General features: G+C 40.2%; 1 long non-coding RNA gene across 1 annotated transcript; it reads left to right on the plus strand.

Annotated features, from left to right (window-relative positions):
* Positions 1-8818: 8818 nt before the first annotated feature.
* LOC112844216 (uncharacterized) lies at positions 8819-20135 on the plus strand. The gene is made up of 3 exons (XR_003216947.1): positions 8819-8905; positions 9857-9994; positions 19142-20135. It is a non-coding gene; the product is annotated as an uncharacterized LOC112844216 (long non-coding RNA).
* The last annotated feature ends 1201 nt before the right edge of the window (positions 20136-21336 follow it).

Here is a 21336-nt window from a genome sequence, read left to right on the forward strand (position 1 = left end):
GGATTAAAACAAACAGTCTTCCTCACACCTTGTCATCTGCCTGACTTGGCTGGATGTTATTGTAGCCAACTTCAAGGCCTGAGCAGCAGCTGCAATCACTTATGGCAGTCTGCCTCAGTGCTCAGCCCCTCCATGCCCCCAACTAGTTTCCCATCAGCCTTGAGGGGATAAAGCTCCTTGCACTTAGTTTCAACCCTTCTGCTCTCTGTCTTGTCTCGCTGAGACCTCCCTGACCTCTGCAGAGGTGACTGGAGAAGTAGAACAACCAAGAGTGTAGCGGCACAGAACATGTCTCTGTGCAAACGTATTCTGAGTGGGTCCACATACTGTGTTTCCACAAGCCTTTTGTACAGGGCTCGAGTTCACAGTGGGCTGGGCTTCCAGGGCACAGTGTTGTCCAATGGCAGCGCCGGGATCGCCATGTGGGTCCTCTGATTTACGGTACATCATTAAGTCAGCCATTCCTTCTCCCTGTGGCCCAGGTGGCTGTGGGGCCCGAGGCCCAGACACACACAAGCAGAGCAAGGCTCTCTGTGGAGCACTGCACAGCCATGGGGAAGAGGCGCATAACATAGAGGAGCAGCTGCAGACCAGTGAATCCAGCTCCATATCACAACCATGCCACATCCCTTCTTGACAGGAAGTACTTAAAACAATAAATCTCAGCACCTTCTTTGTCTACAAAGAACATCTTGTCTTTTTTCTGTTTTTTTGGTAAAGGCACACAATTCTATTTTATTTCAGCTTCAACTGTGCAGCAACTGAGAGAAAGAATAAGAAGCCAGAAACTATCTGGTGAACTGTCCCATGTTCTATTCCAAAGCAGGATCTTTTCGAACATATTTGATTTAAAGTGAGTCATCCTCAGGCTAGTCTCATTGACAAAATGCATGTACTTACCCCTGTAACAGACATTCATTTTATTCAGGATTTATGTATTATTACATGTTTTAATTAGTAATTTGCACCCTGGTGAATAAATGATCTGCCAAACTGCTTTTTTTTTTCATCTCCTGTATCTCAGCAGTAGCAAACAAATGAAGGTGCTCTGAGTCAGGAGAGATTTTTGGAGCTGCTTTGCCCTCTAGTGGTGACTGACAGTGTCAAAGTCAAAACAGACATGAATGCCTGCCTGCTCCAGCACAGTACCCAGCAGCCACAGCACATGAAGCACAGCCTACAGCCAAACTCTTTGAACATGTAACAGGATGACTTGTCAATCTACACAGACTTTCACATTAACAGCTTTGTCATTTTCTGCAGTCTGTCAGTAAAAGAAATTAGCTGTTACAGATTTCAGCACTTTATGAAACTTTACAAGGAGACTTTAATATTTTACAAGGCCACTAAAAACCCTGGCAGGCTTTTCGGCTCTGACTTACGCCTTAGAGACAAACCAGGGTTTATGCTGAGGAACTAGGTGGCTCACAGAAACTGACTGTACAGTTTAAAACTTTAATTTATATTTGGAAGCGAGAAAGAAAATCTTTCCTTTATTAGGTGTCATGCTCAAATAACCGAATGTAATACTCTTTATGCACCGTGTGGCTATTTTTATTTTTTAAATTGTATTTATTTACTTTTTTTGTCCATGAGTATGTTTTTGTGTGCCAAAGAGAGAGACACCTACACGCTAAGAGAGAGATTTTATTCACTATCATCTATAAGTTCATTCAGGAGGAAAGAAGTTGTGGTCATTTTAGCTTTTGGCTGCAGCTTTGGGAAATAGAAACTGTGTAGTGATTAGGTTCTTCCTGCACACTATTCTGTGTGTGTGTGTGTGTGTGTGTGTGTGTGTGTGTGTGTGTGTGTGTGTGTGTGTGTGTGTGCAAAGCCCAGCAGAAATTGGTGTTGGTGTTGGTGAAAAGCTTCTCGGCCCCCTCGCTGACAGTGGGTAACGTGAGACAAACGGTGTGCCATTTGCTGTGTGCCTGACTCAGATATCGTGACCTGGCCAACTGGACAGGCCTGACTTTCAGCTCTGGCTTATCTCTCTGGCACAGCATTGGTCACTTCACACCATGCCTCTTGATCACCCACATTTGCATGGGATCAGAGGCTAGTCTAGAGTGTTTTGTAATGATGTGGATGTGGAATATAGACCGACGGTGAGCTACATTTACTACCGGTAGCTTTAAATGAAAGCTACTTTAAATGAAAATTAAAATGCTCACTAAAACATTGCTGTTGCTGCATTTTACTATGTCTAAAATACTGTGCACTTATTTAAGACAGTTCTCTCTCGCTGTACATGCGTTTTAATTGTTACCTGCCAGGAGACTGCAGATTAAATTTCCCTTTGAAATAACTGCATAAAAATAAATCAGATGTTGGGATTTCTATTTAATATGAACAAACAAAAAATCATTATATACAGTAGAGCCATCTAGTAGGGAAACACAACACATGCCTGTCTTTTTTTCAGGAACTGAACTATTAACTTTAGCTGTTTATACCTAATATACCTTTACATTAGGCATTAAATATGTATGTGTTTTTCAGAAGATTAATTTTGAAGTTCTTTATCATGCCTCTTAAATAAACTCAACATGTTTTTCCTATTAATGTGAATGGTTTTCATTTTAGTTTCAGCCTTTGTAGTCATTATTTGTCTCCAGTTACACCCAGATGCTACTGTAACCCACTCCTAACCTAATATGGCAACAGAGTAATGACAGAGTGCAGTTACTGTGGCCTTGCAGTATCTTATACAGGTGTGCAGGAGCCCACAACTTGTAAGCCACGCTCATGAACTTTGAGCTGTGATAGTCAAAAATATGATCAGCAGTTTATTTTGTGGTAGGTCACTTTCTTAACTTACTGCATACCCACTGAATGAAAAACAAGAAGTTCTTGCTCACTGCATTTTTACCTCAAAGATAAATAAAAATGACTGACACAATATGGCCCTAAACAAGAAAATGCATTAGCTGTCAGTTTGCTTAATAAAATCATTAATAAATTAAATAAAATCAGATGGAGTATGATAAGGTATGCTTGCATTCACGTGCACTCTTGAGCCACTTCACAGTCTACAAAAAAAATCATTAAAACTTTGAGAAACAAAGTACTGTTTGAAATACAGGTAACACCAACACACAAAGTGCAACCCTGTTTGCTGACACAGTAAGCCTACAGCCATCACACAAAATAAATGTTCCGCGCAATAGGAAAGCAATTTTGCAATGCATCACTTTAAGTGAGTGGACCTCTGTGCAGCAACCAGCGTCTTTTAACCTTTCCCTAATTTGTCTTGTCTTGTTATGAGCTCTCAGGAACAACAACAACGTCCTTTCGCTATCAAGTTTTTAAGTGCTCAGCCCGCACAGAGCCGGACCACATCAGGCCCAGCGCGAAAGGATGTTAGTCAAAGACTTTGCTGAAGTCAGATTTAGTTGTATCGGTCCCTTCCTATAGTTGATGCAGCTGTTTCCTCATTTGGTCTTTGAAGAAGCTCAGAAAAACCATGTGACATTATGAACCAGGTGCTCTGACCTCTCCACTCTTTCCTGTTATTAGATAACCATTATTCAAATGAGTGGCTAATAAAGAACAAGTTACTGCAACTTTCACTGCACTCTTGATTTACTGCCACCACCTTTCCACAGCATGCAAACATCAAACACTTCATTTCAACGGGGAGCTGATAAGGAAATGTTATCTCAGTGTGAAGGAGGCAGTGACCTCCCCTCTGGCTTGTAAGAGGTAGCAGGAGAATATTTTCAGCATTGTCCAATATCACCATCCTCTGGGAGCTAAGTATAACAATTAATAGCTCATTTAGTGAAGCTGCAGCACATGAGCTAAAAGATACGCACATGTAGGGTTTTAATACAGCTAGCGCTGAGAGCAGAGCTACGATACATGGTTTCTTTTCACTATGAAAAAGTTTAGGCAATGAAGCTTTTGTACTTGTATAGGACATCATCACTCTTGTTCAACAACCTGACACATATTTTGGTAGGATTGTCACCACAAGAAGGAAGTTGTAAACCAGAGAGGCTCCCAGTGCAGGAAGCCTCCTCGCATTGTGGATAATGTCACCTTGAAAACATGGTGGTCCTCAGTAGAGCTCACACTAAGGTGGGGAACAATGTGTACCTCCCAGAACACCTTTTCTCTATTTATATACCCAGAAAACAGCATGCATTCGAGTAACAATGGAAGAAAGTGATCCCAGAAATTGTACGTGAATCCATACCTATCCAATGTGGCATTTGCAAGCAGTGTGTTTTAGACTGACAAGTTTAATTTTTAGGACTTGTTTATGTTGTGTTTATTCCTTCTCATTCCCTGGACACTTTGGTAACTCCAACCTTTCATTAAGCCTTATTACGCACAACACTCACTCAGCATCTGGCTTGGGGCTCCCAGAATGCCTCATTTGCCGTGCTTTTTATTGCAGTCATATAGCTGGAGTTGTAAATGCCTGTGTGGCTGTGTATTGTTTTGTGTTGTGGGGAGTGTGCAGTATTCTCACCAGCAACACAGAGTGTTAATGTGCCCAATTCACAGTGGCAGATCCCATGCAAATCTCTCAACAAGTTGCCTTAAAACTTTTATGTGTGGGATTTTGCTGTGGAAAAGCGTTTTAAAGCCAAAATAAGAGTCTGTGTCATTTTTGAATTATAGCTTTATTAGAAAATGCCATTAGTGGCGACAGTATTTAGACTATAGTGGAAGTGGGTTGTTCAGTTTAGCCTTTGGCCTGTGATTGGGTGAATGTGAGTTGAGTAAGTGGCACACAGTGGAGGGATTGGCAGCTCTATAACTCCCTCAGACAGGTTTGTCATCTGTGTCAATGACCCACCAGGGAGCCGGCCCTAATATCAAACCCAGTGCTGATGGATGGCCACCGTTCCAGCTGTTAAAGCACTGTCACAAACAGGTTCCTTCGTAGCCTGTCAACCTGTGTATGTGTGTGTACTTGTGAGCGAGTGTGTGCTGTAAGTAGGATGTAAAAAGCCATGGTCAGCCTTGGAGCCTGGTGAAATCCAGAGCTGATGCTGTCATCATTAACTCAGAGGGCCAAATCTGTAACAAAGCAGCTTTCTCTGGCTTTGAAAGCGGCACTCTTGCCAATTTCCCTGTGTTACATATACTCAGAAACGGTGAAAAGCATTTTGAAAAATGACAACTCAGTGAGAGTTTGAGCAGGCAAGGATACATGCAAAATTAAAAATGCCTGCAGGAGATGATGCATCTAACTAAACTACAGTTTAATTTAGCAAAATCCATATGCATGTTTCTGTCCTAAATGTAACAAAAGTAGAGCAGAATATGTCTTAGAGCAGGTACCAGAAGACATATTCAGAAAATGATGTTTAATAATGCATCTTCTTTTGCATTCAAAATGGCACAAATTGAACTTGAATCCCTCACACACAAGGATGTCAGGGTTGAATAAGAGTGCTGATGGTGAGCGAGATTAATACTGAAGGATCGCGAAGGTGTTGCAAACCACATTTCAAGTGTTACTGGCTTGCACTGCCTCTCTGCACAGCCTCATTGTTTCATTGTTCTGCCTCGCTTCTTTCACCAAACGTGGTTCGTAGTGGCTCAAGTGTAAACTACAGTGCATCGCAGGAAGGAAGAGGGACCTGGTGGTGGTGGGGGTTGGGAGCAGGATCCCAGACCATAAAACCTGGCAGCCGCCCTCCTGCATTGTTCAACGCCACCATTCCAGCCCTGTTTTACCATTTTCTCTCTGTGTCCTCGTATCCTGTCCTTTTAGAGGCAGTAAATGTTGTTGACTAACATGAATCCTGAGCAGGCTTCTCGGCTGCCTTTGTTCCTGCAACGAACGCCCATGAAAGCAGGGAAAATGTTGTGCTAAAAGAGCAAATAAATACGTTATGGTTATGAATTTTGACACAGACGTCATCTGATTCCAATTAGACGTATATCTGGTTGCAAGCAGCATGCATTACACAGTGGTAAGAGTACAATAAATACATACTACAGTCTTTCTGCTTCATCTTAACACACCCAAATCTCCTCTTACGGCACCACCTTGTGGCGAGACTAGACTGTCTTTTTTTTAAAACATGCTGCAGCGTCATATAACAGCAAAAGGCCACAGTGACTTAATGTGTGCATGCGTGCAATTTACTTTTGTCTTTTTACTTACAATATTTGACACATTGTAGCACATTTTTTGTTCCATACTCCTAAAATGTTATTTTATAATGTAGCTTTAAATTAAAAATAAAAGGAAATGAGATCATATAATGAACAGTCTTGTGTTGGCAGGTTCACCTGCATATTCACAATCAATGCAAAAGTGATATACAGCCCCAAACTTTACTGAGGCGTGCAAAAATGTTTCACTTAACTTTCTATCATAAATGATTTGCCTGTTCTCGTGTGTGCCATGAAACATTCAACATGACCCCAGCAGGAGTGTTCAACTTCTGTGGAATGCAGATGCTCCCCTCTTTAGTCTATTCATGTGATTTAAGGCTGACAGGGAAACCAAGGAGGGCCAAGACTGGAGGCTGGACATGACAATGAAGCTGGAGTCCTGCACAAACTGCTCCCCCTGCTGGTGGGGTTCAGAAGGCTCTGAGGGAAAACGCTGTGAGAGGAATGAATTTAGTCATCTGTCAACTTTACTCAAATAAGTTGTAAGCAGAACAGTGATACATCACTTAAAGTCTTTACATAATATTTCCCAACTTTCCCACTAACACAGTCAGAGTTCATCTGATAACCACATGGCCAGTGGCTCTCCCATCAATCCCTCCTCTTGTCTCTCCCCCTCTCTCCCTCTCTCTCTCTCTTCTTGGCAGGATCAGAACTGTAAACAGAGGGCAGAAAACGCCTCTATGATCCCAGCTGCAAATAGAAAGCTGGAGACACGGGAACATTTTTCTTGAAACCGCTGTACACTCCGCACTAAATGTAGCCTTTCTCTGAGATCAGAAGGACTGATGAAGCCTGTCATAATCATTTCTATGCTACATTAACAGAAGCAACACTGTAGTTAGCCTTGGCATGAGCGAGTGTTGCTCAGTGGCCTCGAGCATTCATAAACTCCAACCTCCACTCCTGCTGAAGTGAAGGCTAAACGTCTGCCTGAGTTTAAAAAGTTTCACATCAGAAGCACTTAGTATTGCCTTTTAAAAGCTCTCAGATTATTTTTGTTCCATAGCAAAACCAAATACATCTGCTCTGATTATAGTAATATGACCACAGTTGTGTTTTTCATAATCAAATTCAGACTTCGTGCAAAAAAATCGCAAAAGCTTAAAAGCCTATCAGACCCCCAAAATATTTATGGAGGATAATACTTAGTATCAAAGATCTTGTTACCTTGGACAGCTACATTTTGTAGTCCTTTATCAGATGGGAGCGCTTACAGGAAACACCTAACAGTTTCCAGGCACACGGTCTGTATTTTCAAAATCAATTTCTGTCTCACAGTTGGTTGCAGTGCCACTGAAGTCATCAGGGTCATGCACCTTCCTCTACAGTCGTTTGCCAGCCGCTTCCAGCTGAAAAATGGAGCCTTCTGGACTGGAGGGGTATATGAACAGAGATAGCTTGACACAACCATTTGTTTGGCTCAGGTGAATACAGCCAGACAGCAACACAGTCCCTTCTCCGCAGCAGGGCTTGCACTATGGCCAGATCCTACTGGACACTCATTCCTCAAAAACACTCTGAAGCTGTACTCCGAGACACCACTACTGTGCTGTTTATAAAAGACAACAATGGTCTCGTTTATGTAGTCTGCACACTGATATTCAAGAGTGTTGCTTAAAATGCAAGGCAGACTACAAACACAAGAATCTAAGCAAGAATCAAGCAATAATTCTTGGCAAGTTATATTTTGCCCTAAAATTGTGGTTCTTCAAAGTGCAGCAGGTGTCAGAAATCATGGAAGACCCCACACTAAAGTATCTATTAGTAGCAAAGTAGGCTACCTGGAAGATGGAGTTTATGAACAAAACATTTTTTTTAGATTTGTTCTGTTTTGTTTGTATTTGTACAGCCTTGCTAAAGCAAAATAAATGTGGTGTAGTTGGACATAAATGCAGTGTGTGAAGACACTGAAGTCGAAAAACACACGCACACACACAAAGAGACTTGGTTTGGAAGTCTCAGGATGAGAGCTCTGGCATTCACAATCTTGTTTTCGTTTTAAACTGGCCCTGATGAGCAAGGGGTGGCTCCGAATGAAACAAACTTGTCAAGGTAGCCACACATTAAACCATATCCTGCTTTATTGTCTGTTTCACTGTCAAGGGAATCATATTTTACAAAATCAACACCATGTTCTATTCAGTGAGACTTGAAATTAGTAAGTGAGACCATAAACTCATCAGGAAAGTGTTTTTGAGGTCATATCACGGGAAATAAGGTGTCAGTCTTCTTGTACAATCTGATATCTTTTTTGCATCCCCTGCTGGATGTCAGAAATATTGCAGGTTTAATGCATTTACGCATTTGCTTCACTCTCCAGACCTGGAAGCTATGCAATGCTCTTTTATATAGTCTGTGAACCCAGCACCACCCACTGATTTATGCAGACATGCCATGAGAGAAACTCAGTTTTTAATTAACATAATTCAGCATTAAAACTCTGTCTTCGTGTTTCAAAAGTCCTTACTGTCCCTCTTAACAAATGATTTATTCATTTCCTTCAATACACAAGGACCGACTCACAAAGGAGCCCACACAGTATAAATCTATGAATTTCAGAAGTCAGAATGGCTGTGATAATAAATATAATTGGTGATAAATAACACTGAAGCCCAATTTTGTGGCGATGACGTTATGTGGCTCTAGCTCTGTTCGTTACTGACCGGGTCACGCGCCTTTATATAAAGAGTTTTGCTGTAACTCTTGTGCGACTGTCGCAACTTCTCAGACTGGCTGTAATATTCACGGCTGCATACAGGTATGAACTGAAACAGCCCCGCACCTTGCATGTAATGAATTTGAATGTGTGCCTGATTCAGTATTAGTCTGGCTTACTGCTCGGCCCTGCAGGAAATGAATTGCCCTTTATTTAACATTACAAATTACAGGTGACCCACGGTGAGGAGAGCTGTGAGTTTGATAGGTGCGACAAATAGATTTAGAGGAGCAATGATTTCCTTCCAGATTCCTGTTGTGCAAATGCAAAAGATTAAATGACAGAGGATATTAGGAAATAATTTGTGATTCCCACTGTGATAAACGTAATGCTGTTAGGAGGCAATGAATATGTCTGTTTTCATCACAAATAAATCACATTAAGTATTAGATTGCATTAGGGTGATTTGTTGTATTGCAAATTGTCATGTGCTAGCAGAGGGCTAATGAGGATATGAGGTTAGCATTGCTGCAGGGGTGGATTTCTTTCAGGTAACACCATGCTGCTCTAAGTGCTCCAGGTGTGGACTGAGCAACATCCTCATTAGACATCCTGGACCCTGTGGTAAGGATTAAATCCTCAGTTTTCAGTGAGAATAGTCTTTTGCCAACAAGGGTCCCAGGATGTAATAAGCTAAGCTAAATGCTGTACAGTAAAAAACTTGTCAGCATTGTGGTATTTAACTTTGTTCTCCCCAAGATTACTCAGCCAGGGCAAACCACATCAGTCAGATGTTAGGATCATATTACCCCAGAGATAAATCCATCAGTTTCCTTGTGGATATATCCAAAGCGAATGTGTTCAAACCATGCTTTACACCATCTTTGGTTCCCTCTAAAGCCAGTGACTTGGCCTGTTGAGTAATGAAGTGTTGGAGTTCAGTAATGAGACTGTTTACAGGGCGTGCTTGTTTCACATGAATCAAGCCCAGTGTGTGGTTAGATAAATACCAGCTTGGCCCTGCACGAAGCCAGTCAAACCTTCTCTGCTCAGGAAATGGCAGCCAAATTCCTGCGGAATGAATGAAGAGGAAATCTGCGAGTGGCAGCCTACCACGAGATCGCTCTGAAAGGAGAGGGTGGAAAAGCTGTGGCCCTTCCTCTGCTATGGACCCGGGCCAGGGCTCACTAGGTGAGACTGATGGAATAATAATACACATCCTGAGTGTTCTTTTCATTAGCAGCACGGTTTCATGTTTTTCATCATCCTGCTGAGAGAAATGGAGAGACCCTTATTTCTGAGGTGGACAAATTACCCTTTCCCCTCTGGGAGATGCAGCTGCATTCAATATCGTGTATGTGTGCCCGTGTGTGCGTTTCTGTGTGTTTTAGGTGGGGGTCGTCGGTCGATACAGGGATTTCCTGTGGAAATAATAATTAACCGCAACATGCGCACAGGGCCAGCGATAAACGCTCGGCCCTCTCCCTGAATATTGTCTTTTACAAGCAGCCAAGTACCTGGATTCATCTCATTTCCTACATGAGATTTAGATGTGAAGCAAACTTCCATTAGGATATAAGAAGTATTAGTTTAAAGCCATGACCTCAATCTGTCAGTTGTGTAAACCTATCAGTCTAGTTCTGCTTGAACTGACGTGACAGCACGGCCATCTGTATTTAGAGCACATTATCGGTGATTCATATTAGCCCTTAACCAAAGCAGTCCCTCCATTAACTCCACCTGCAAACACCTCATATCCCAGGTGACCTATTTTCCCAATTACTAATGCCATTACTCTACACTTCCTGTCCTCAGCAGCCATCACTAGGCGTCCAGATTAGAGCGGATTTCACAGAAACTCCTCTGACGACTGCATTAGTGTACATTTTTCTGCACTCTTATTACAGAGCACACAGAAGAAGAGTTACAGTGCCTCTCAAATGAAACAGGCTTGAGTGATAAATCTTCTGCACTAATGTGCACGCTTAAGAGTTTTTGACTGTAAATAAAGTCTTGGGAGACATCCTGTATTTACATGGAGAAAACCTTGAGGAAATAGCTTCCCCCCCGCATGGGTGTGTATGCCTGCAGCCAATCAGGATGCAAGCTGCAAATGCCATTTTTTCCCTCTAGGAGTCCTTACCAAGGCATCATAGCTGTGTTTGTACTCTTACATGTAAGTAATGTAGGACAATAATTCACATGTTATGAAAATACTGTAGTCATCTTCCTAAAAATAACACAGGGTGCTTAGAAAATGTAATGTAAAGCACCGTCTGCGATCATACTGCCTGTGATAGCAAAGTACAGCAAACAGCCATCCGAATAATCGTCACACAACCGGGATGTTGGCTCATTCCGGGTCAGCATATAGCTTTTCATCATAATCATCAAAGTGTCATCCATCTCTGTGCAAACACGGGTGACACCTTAATTGCTTTTGATAATACATTCATCCTGTCAAAACGATGCGATAATCAAGTTGTTTCCAGAGCAGCCATTGATGCCTGCACTAAATCAGTGTTAAAAAAATACAGTAAGGCACAGTTCATCTCATGTTTTTTGTGCATTATGTTTGTCAATAAGTTCAATAAACATAATGCACAGACACGCAGTCATCTGCCATTTGTAAGTATATCATTTACAAAGTGTACTACCTCCAAACTTCTTAAAATTAAAAATATAAATAGTATATCCTGAACAGTTTGCCATGACATGTATGAGGTGTGATCAAAAAGTCACAGGAATGAGTTTATAAAAATTAAAAACCTTACCTGATCTAAAATGGGCAAATTTTTAAATCAAATTCATCTTCTTTCAGACTTCTGGACTGTTTTCAGTCTGGCTGTTATTTAAGGTCACTCCCTGGAAGTCTCATCTTGTCCCCTTATCCTTGTGCTTCTGCAGTGTGCTTTCGATTTCTTCCAGTACGACAAAGCAGTGATCATTCAACTTGATTTTTAACATTACAGTTGGGGAGAGAAGATTGTGCACCACTGGCAGGCACCAGAGTTAGGGTTGCTTTTGTTGTCCTCCAGACACCTCGGGTTGGCTCTTCTCTAACAAAACTCTGGATTCTTTAAGTGAAACGTGCTTAAAAAAAAAACTGCTCAGGCACAGATCCGGACCCAGCTCTCGTCACAAGCGGCCATTCTTCACACAAGATTCAGATTCGTTTTGGAAAAGACTAATCTGTTGGTGTCTGCAAGTTTGAGATTTTTGGTGAAATTGCTGTCCGTGCAGTGCAGACGGTCAAAACCGGACATCCGGGGAGCGATCTGAAAATAACAGCTGCAGTGGAAGCCATCTGGACATGCTTTAAAAGAGGATGTTGGCCTTGAGCTCTGATTGATTTTAGGTAAGGCTTTTTATTTTTACAGACTGATTTACAGAACTCATAAACAAACAATGAGAAACTAGCCATGAAAATCTGATAACTTCACTTCTTTTTAATTTTCATCTGCAGATGCAGCTGACATTAATTCAAGTCATTTTATTTGATTCGAAACAACTACTTCTTAAATTATAAAAGGTCTTCCAAAGCTGGAATTGTACTTCTAAACTCATTTGATGTTCATCTCCATTAATTGTATCTTATGTAGCTTATTTATATTTTTGGCTCTATTTTAGCTGCAAATGTGTTTCCAAACACATCTACACAATAACTATAATATAGCACAATAAATTAGACTCACTTTTATAAATGCACCTGCTTTCAAAATGTTCAATTATTAGGTTGTTTGTACAGCTTATAGACTAAACAGCTTATAATACAACATGTTTAACACATTCTTCTGCTCCTGTCAGAGTTTAGCTTTGAACTTCCTGGCACTTAAACTCAAAGATCTGCTGCTTGGGAAAGTATTGATTATTTAGATTAGCTTTCAGTGGAGTGGAAACCACCTTCACGCAGACCATCAAGTGCTAATTGGTTTGGAATGGAGCAAAGGTATCAGCGAACGGATTCCAGATGACACTCCAGTGATGGAAACATCCTTTAAGTAAATGTAGCAGTCGGCTCCAGCATACCACACCATGCTTCATCTGCTCAGGATGTCTGATTACGCAAGCAGTCAGTGCCAGCTGAGGCACAGGGTTCCTCTGTAGTGCATTCTTCTCTTTAATGAAGTGCACTGCTGCCGTTGCAGTTCTGCTTTGGCTCTGTGTGGCAGTTATCTGCTCGGCCTGTACTGTAAGTGGGAAAGTATCCGAGGCGGCAACGTCCCGACGGGTTTGGTACAGATGGAGCCGTTAAAGGCGAGCCACAACGATCAACTTTTCTGTGCCAGATATATTGGAGGATGAACAGGAACGATGAATCCAGTTTAGAATATTTAAGTGAAGTTCACAGAAAACAACATAACTAGCCACAGGAGAGTGGCACGCTGAGCCTGCAACTGAAACAGCCAAGTTCTGTGTTTAGCCGTTCAGAAAACTAAAACTGTGTTTTTACGTAGACACTATTAGTTTTGTTTAACGTCATATGAGATATTATTATTGTATAATGGCAGAGTTTTAAAAAATCATACTGGTTTCCAATGGTTTTTCTGTAATGGTAGGACATAGTCACGGTATGTGGTGAAAGACATGTTTGTTGGCTCTGTCAGAGCCCAGTCCAGTGTGAAGAGCAAACCTGGACGCCTCGGCATATTGCCCTAATTGGACGTCACATCAGACCAGCGGGATACGAGGGGGGAGATGTTGTGAATTGTATTTTCTCTCTCATTGTGGGGTCTTCCCCCCTGCTTGCTGTGCTCTGGAGGTGTCAGGACACCAAAAGCAGACTCGCCATATTTAATACAGAAATCAAATTCTGCCCACTTTGTATCCTCTCTGATCTCATTATCTCTGTATTGATTGACATCATATACCGCCATCTTCTTCTTATAAAGTATTTTAAATGGGTTATTGTCTGTGCATCTCCCGCTGAAAATGGATACATTCAGGGTTTTTTTTTGTTTTTTTTTTTGCAGGACAGACTTTTCTAGAAATTTTATGAATCAGATTTTCTTCTAAATGTTACTCTCACACTGATCTTTTTTAAAAATATACATGCTCTCAGCCTTTATTGCTACCTTTTTATAAGAGTATGAGTTATCCTTCAGATGTTTTGTGCTCGAACTGTGTTGTTGCAGCTGGCACACAGATGGCTCACACACCAAACACTCGGCACATGATTCCATTATGCCAATTAAAAGAAGGAGACCTGGTGTGCAGAAACTGAAAGTAACCATTTTGTCTTTATCAAGGACACCAGGCTATTAAGATCTGCACTCCCCACTACTGGGACTAACTCCATTTATTTCTACAACATCCAACACATTGATAAAATAATCTGTTCACATGATATTCCCTACTCGAGATTTAGAGAAAAAGTCAAAATACTGAATTTTGACATCTGATTGATGTTTGCTGTGTCCCTGGAAAGATAAAATGTTGGTATTTTAGACTTAAAGGAATAGCGAGAAAGTTTAGGGATGTGGTTTTTGGGGGGAGTTTGACATAATACAGTAATGACACCATAGTGGGTTTTTTTTTTTTTTTGTATTATTGATTTTTATCAGTACACTATTTCCTTTCTAACATGTTGGTCCTTTAATGTTGCCAGATTTTATTTGGTTTGGACGTTATCCACCCAGACAAATTCCTTAAAAGTCTCCAGCACTAATTTCCAACACTGTCCTTTGATCTATAATAAACCCCACTGGTTCTGCAAAACCTGCTCCATCCAGTCTGAGGTATTTATTAATTCCCTAAAAGATTTTGAGTACCTCTTTCCATTGTGTTACATTTCTAATATTCAGGATATTGTCTTGAGTTTAACAAAAAGATTTCAACTGTTTCAGTAGTTTAACCTACTTATGTACAGTTTTGTAATAGATGAACGTCTCTCCTTTGTGTGATCAGTATTGTATCATGTACCAATGTTGTGTTGTAGGATTTATTATTATTTCAATCTTCATAAACCAGCTACAAGGCACATTAATTCCTACTTATCCAGATAGTTAGCTTAGCTTAGTCCAATTATTAGAAACAGTGGAAACAGCCAGGCATCGTTCAAACTCACTAAATAGCAAAGCCATCATGTTTTTGTCGAGTAAAACACAAACCAAAAAAACAAATTCATAAAATAATAACATTGTAATATTATATACATAAAACCAACATATTTACATAAGGGCGATGTATTACAAAGATGATGTATTTCCCCACAATGAAAAGTCATCGAAAGTAAGAAGAAGAGCACAAAACACTTTTGAAGATGCAAAAACTGTAAAATGTAGCTATGTTTTTTTTCCTTTTCCCATCAAGCTTGGTATATAAATTAATATGTTACTAAATCACTGTGTTATATATGAATGTGCAACTATACCCCACCCATCTGAACATTTCCAGACATATTGAAGCAGTTTGGCTACTCTTACATATGCCATTTGCCTCACACCAAGCGCTCTGTGTCTGCTAATGTTGCAGTCAGTTCCTGATTAAATTATAAACAATGCTGAGTGCTATAGTAAACATTTGGTTGTGTATACTTCATGATCAAAGCCTCTCTTAAGATGGTGGCATGCGTTTCACTTTTAGCATCTCTCTATTAGATGTAACATATTAATTAGCGATTGATAATAATCAGTCCTTGTAATAATGATAAGAGAGCTGATAAGAAGTTATTTGTTGCCTTTCAAACTGTTCGGTGGGAGATGACACGAAGGGTTGCTTAATGAACGCAGAGCTCTGTCTGAAAACATGCAGACAAAGAGCGCAGCCGAAAAAGTTCTGCTTGCAGCAGATACACAATCTGAGCTGTAAAGATACAGATCAAAGTTTGACAAATGATTATGATGATTTTGATATTCCCTGCAGACAATTCTACTTTTTCATTTCCTGGTAAATTGTCTCGACTCCACGCCTGTCCTGGTGGGTTTTCCTACCACTCCCTTCTCCGTTCTGTGGATTTATTAAAGCTAACATTTGTCAGCAGGAAGATGGTTGATATGCAAAACATGGAGCAGCTCTCACTTTAGTAATTCTGGCTGTTAGAGAAATGAGACATGAGGAATGCCCTGCTAAGACACAGCAGATAAGAGACATGAGTAATGTTCAGAAGATTTGGATGTTATTACTCTTTATTATTTATTTTTATTTGTACCTGAGAGCTTTTTAAAGAATGATGTCACTTCAGAGCAAACAAGTCGGCCTCTGCAAATACTATTTATTAAATTAAAGGATCCAATGCAAAGAAGGTTGAATTTTTATATATATAATTATACAATTAATTGAATAAAACTTGAAAGTTTTTTGTTTTTTTTTAATGGTAATAGAAATGTAATTGTTGAAAAAAAAAGTAATTAAAAGTTTGCTAAATTTCAATAGGCCGTCTTTCCTGGACTGGTTACTGGAGCGGGAATTCATTTGCAACATGCAGCCAAAATATTAATGAACAGTTATCACAAATCTGCATCATTCATTCGTTGTACTGCACAGTAATTGCAGCTCAAATGTCAATATCATCCCACAGAAATCAAATTAATATTACGCCTTCATGCACACGATGAGATGAATCGCTTCTACAGTTCAGAAACGTTTACATTTTTATTTTACATTTTCTCGTTTAATGGAATCGTCACAGCACTGGGCTTTGGCAGTGTGATGTTGATGGGATCAGAGCATATTTTAAGAATTTTTTTTTTTTAAGTTTTCATATTTAGTTGCATAGCATACAGGGCATTATAGAATCGATGTGTAACAGTTAAAGTGTTAATAATATTTTTTTTTAAATACATAAAAATAATGTAAAAAGTCCACTTAAACTTTATGTATTTATTTATATTAGCGTTCAACTTGTCGCTCGCTTCATATGCACCACTGTATAGGTAACTGATTAAAGACATTGCACTTTAACAGCAGTACAGTCTCATTGCAGTCATTTACCCCAAGAATCTGTAGGATCACGTTGCCTCTTATTGATTTGGGGGAGTTGTTTAGTATTCCTTTTAGGATGTTGCAGCCTTTGTTGACATGGTCTATGAACCTGTTCCATCATTCGAGCTATATTTCGCCCATTTGCGGTTTATAGCATCAATATCTCCTAGTGATTTATGCCTTATCACAGTATTTATCATCTCAAAGAGATACATCTTTTTCCCCCTGCTTTTGTTGTCAGGCTGGTTCTGTGATACAATGAGGTACAACTCCGTATAGTCTGAAAGCGGGACAATTTCTCTGAATATAATTTGTGCTGGCCTGATAAGGAGAAAGGACCATGCTGCGTGAGGAAATTGTTCTGCTAAGTGACTCTTCCCCTCACATTGCCAAGCTGCATCTCTCTATATAAATGGCCATTGTCAGGAACACACATCAATCTTGGTGCGTATCGCCACAGAGCCAGGAGGCGAGTCGGCGTAGGCTGCTGTTACACAAATGTGTTGAGCTTGTCTCCTCTAGCCATTCCCACTCTGTACAGTAGAGGCACAAGCTGTGGCCAGTGTTCTGAAGAGTGGTCACTTTCATTAGAGAAGTCATTAAAGGAATTACAGGAGCTGAGCCATGGATTTTTCTTGGATTATTGTGCTTGGATTTAACTCAGTTCCACAAGCACATGACTAAAATACCGGTGCAGCCGTTGCTAAAAAAATGTTTCCTTTTGTGTGTGAGAGAAATGGGGAAGAAAACAGTTCTGCTGATGTGTGTGGCCGTGTGATTGTACGTGGCTTTCAAAGATAAAAAACTCAACAAGGTGATGAAAACCTTTCTTGTGGATCTTGTTGATTATCCTGATCCCAAGGGAGTCTTTTTGTCCAGTTAATTAGGATAAACTATTGTCTCTGATACATCCCTGTAACCAAGTCTGATCAGTGTTTTTAGCCAATCAATAGTTTTTTCAGGGTATTCTGTTCATTCTTTTTCTTAGTTTTTCAGTTCATCATTAAAACATTATGAACAAAGAAAAACAACATTTTCTCTTAATTATTTCTTTACCTTTTCAGATCTGAACCAGCTCTTGTCCCTTTTGAATGAGAGCCTTTCCACCCAGAAGCAGAATAAATGAAATGAACGAAAGCCTGTACCCCAAATAATGTGTAATTAGCATAGTATAGCATTTTCTTCTTTCCTTTAAAACTGCCAAATGTTATATTCTTGTTATACTCTGATTAGTACGTAAGGGTGTATTTTTTTTTGGAACTAACAATTACACCCTACATGTCAGAAACATGACGTGACTATTTTATTACTTTTAAATGTATTACACAAAATATAAAAGTATTTGAATATTGTGTTTCTTGCTATAGTAATCTCTTCAGATCAGATGCAGTTAATAACTTGTCCCTAGACACTAACTCACTTTTTAACTCACTATTTTTATATAATCACTCTGATGTGATCAGTAGAATATCCTGTTAAATTTCAAAATAATTTCACTACAAAGTCCTTTCACCAGGTATTCAGGAAATTTCATGTGATTTGGATGAAATCGTCTATGTAGATGTTTCTTTCCCCTAAAAACTTGTAGACTTTGTGTTGAGCCTAGTCAGATGGTTAGGTTTGTTATAGGTTATACACACAAAATTATCTAAGAAAATTTTATATGTAAAATAAGAGTAGCTTGATTGTTCCAGGTTCCCTTATAGTAGTAACACAAATACAACTTCAGTAGTTGTGGCAAGTCTTTCTAATACTCAGATTTTAACATTTGCACTATAGATAGTGGTTTAATAATAACCCCAAAAAACAATTAAATCCATGTTCAGGGTGTTTATTTTTTAATGTTTGTCGAAAAAAAAGTCACTGATCATGAAAACTGCAAACAGTGTCTATGTGTGCATTTCCACCTCTTTCCCCTTCCGCTCATTTTTCATACTTACATTGTCATGACCTAGAAGTGTGTGTATTCAGGGGGGATGTTTCTGATCTCGTGTCCCGAACTGTGGAATAATGTAAGAGCACTGGTGTGTTGCTGCTGTGGCTGGGGGAGCGTGTTGCCATAAAATATTAACGACTTGGAAGCCCAGCCACATGACAAGATGAATGTAATTGGCCCTCGCAGCTCTATCTGTGCATGTTAATGAGATAGGATGGTATTTAAATCAGTCGCACCCCAGACACTGTGGATGCAGTCTGGAAAACCACAAACAAAGACGCAGTGAGAGAGCACGGATGCAGTGAGATAGATACAGAAAATGTCACTTATTATTCAATGCGGGGACCTACTACTAGCATTTCCTTGTATTATGATTGCTTTTTGTTTATTTAAGCAGAACAGTATATGCAGCTCAGGCTTCAGCTCACCCTTTTGATTGAATACTGAAAACTGATTGTGAGATAAATTTGCTTTTCCAGAACATGCATAGTTTGAAGCTCACAGCCAGAAGATGCAAGTTGAGAGAACCTGTGGACAAAATGCAGATATAAAGCCGTGGTAAAGCTGTGCACCTGCACAGCACCTGTCCCACCGGAGCGCCGAGGCTGAGCCCCTGCCTGTCGCCAGTGATATGGAACAAAGCTGTGGTCCCTAAAACAAACTGTGACCACCTCAGGAGAAAACTAGAGGCTGTGGTAACTGCAAACAACAGCTTGAGTCTGCTCTCAGGGGATGAGACACAGGAAATGTAGGCGGTAGCAATAATATAACCTTAATCTTAAAGGCAAAGAAGGCCAGCAGTGAAGTGTGTGGGTGCTTCTGTGGGTAAAGCCTTTAAGACTTGAGCAAAACTGAATGAATTAAAATAAAAGTCAGCAGATGGGGCTCTGTGTCGCTTTACTTTCATTATCCTGACAATTCTTGCCTTTTACAGCACTGTGGTCATCCTCACTGGCACCTCATAAAACCACACTCGGGTCCTCGGCTGCAGTCATGTGATGCCTGCTGGACGAAGGTGTGATGTATCAAAGCCCCAGACAAAAATCTTGGCATGCTGTTTTTGTATATGTGTGTGTGTGTGTGTGTGTGTGTGTGTGTGTGTGTGTGTGTGTGTGTGTGTGTGTGTGTGTATTTTGCGTGTTTTTGTGCAGACCGGGAGAGACCTGACGCCAAAGGGTGGGGGAAGTGCAGGCAGGAGGACAGATGGTCTCCCTCATGGTGGCTGAAATAAAAGAGGGAATTAGAAGACTCCAAGGTGTACACTCTGACGGCAATTACAGCAAATAGATTGGAAGTGGACCTCCAGGCACCCAGGGAGACAGCTCTGTGGGGGAGAGCTCCACCTCACTGCATCTGGTCTGTACACGCGAAACAGTCGAGAGAAACAAACAAAACAAAACAACACACACCTTTTCTTTCCTATCACTGACCAGACCGTACTGGCTATTAGCATGCAACTGTATATCAGAAGAAGTGTCAGAATATCAAATAAATAAATAAACTTCATGTGTGCTGAGTCTGAAATGGATTTCTAAATTACCATTTTTCTTGGTTTGGATATGTGGTTGAAGGATTTGCAAAACCAATTTCAGACATCCCTGGGAGCTGTTTTGGTTAGTTATTCTGCTGCCCGCAGGAGTTTGAAAACAGTCAATTATTTTTGTCTTGCTTGCTTCCGCCCATTGATTCTCAAACGATTTTCACTGCACCTCGAAGTAAGGATATGCAGCAATTGAATTAAATAAGCCCTCCCAATCAATATAAAATACGTAAAACATTCACAGTTCACTTTCATAGCCTGTGGAAAGTGAGAATTCATTGCAGATGAAAATGCAAACAAAATGAAAGATACTTTTATAGATCTATGAAAGCTGTTATGAAGTTTATTGATAGCCATCAAATATTTTGAATATAAAATATTTAATGCATTACTTCTGGCGATATTTGTGCGCAGAATCTCAAGCAGGATTTGGGCCGCTGTCTTACTTTTCTGAAGCCATTTGGAGCAGTAGGGATCAGCAGATTCCATTAGCCTTGCCCTGTGGCTGAAATAGTGAAATACCATTTAGAGAATAAGTGTCTCTAACCCCAAAACCTTGTGTTCCCATCAGTGCATAAATGATAAAGACGCAGTCTAATGAAACAAAAGGCTCCCTGCCAAAGTCGGCCATAAAAATAACATTTGGGTAAGAGAGACCTTAAGCTTATCCATTAACCTCCGAAAAGTGTCTGTACTGTTACTCCCACACGGTACGTTCTGCAGTGACAACACCACTGAAATATACACAAGACAACAGTAATAAAAACTTGAGCGATTCAGCTGCATTGCTTTACACTTCAATGAGATCCAGTTTCATACAGTGGTAGCGCAGACTGGCAATCTCGACATCGCAACTATTTCAAGAAACATTTTTATGAGGATTCGTTTTTTTGCTGACACTTGATTGTCGCTGTAAAAATGTGTTGTTTAATTACAAATGTCTTAAAGAATGCGGCTTGCAAGCTACGCATACTATAGATATGACTTTCTGGTTAGTGCACAGTAAAGTTCTGCACTATTATGGGCTACATGTATTCCCATGAAGATTTACTCACCGGGTTTAAAACAAAATGAGGAATCAGGTTTGTGTTGTATACAATGTAAATAAGGCCAACTTTTGGCCTATGAGTTATG

The sequence above is a fragment of the Oreochromis niloticus genome, linkage group LG16 (genome assembly GCF_001858045.2).
Source record: "Oreochromis niloticus isolate F11D_XX linkage group LG16, O_niloticus_UMD_NMBU, whole genome shotgun sequence".
NCBI lineage: Eukaryota > Metazoa > Chordata > Actinopteri > Cichliformes > Cichlidae > Oreochromis > Oreochromis niloticus.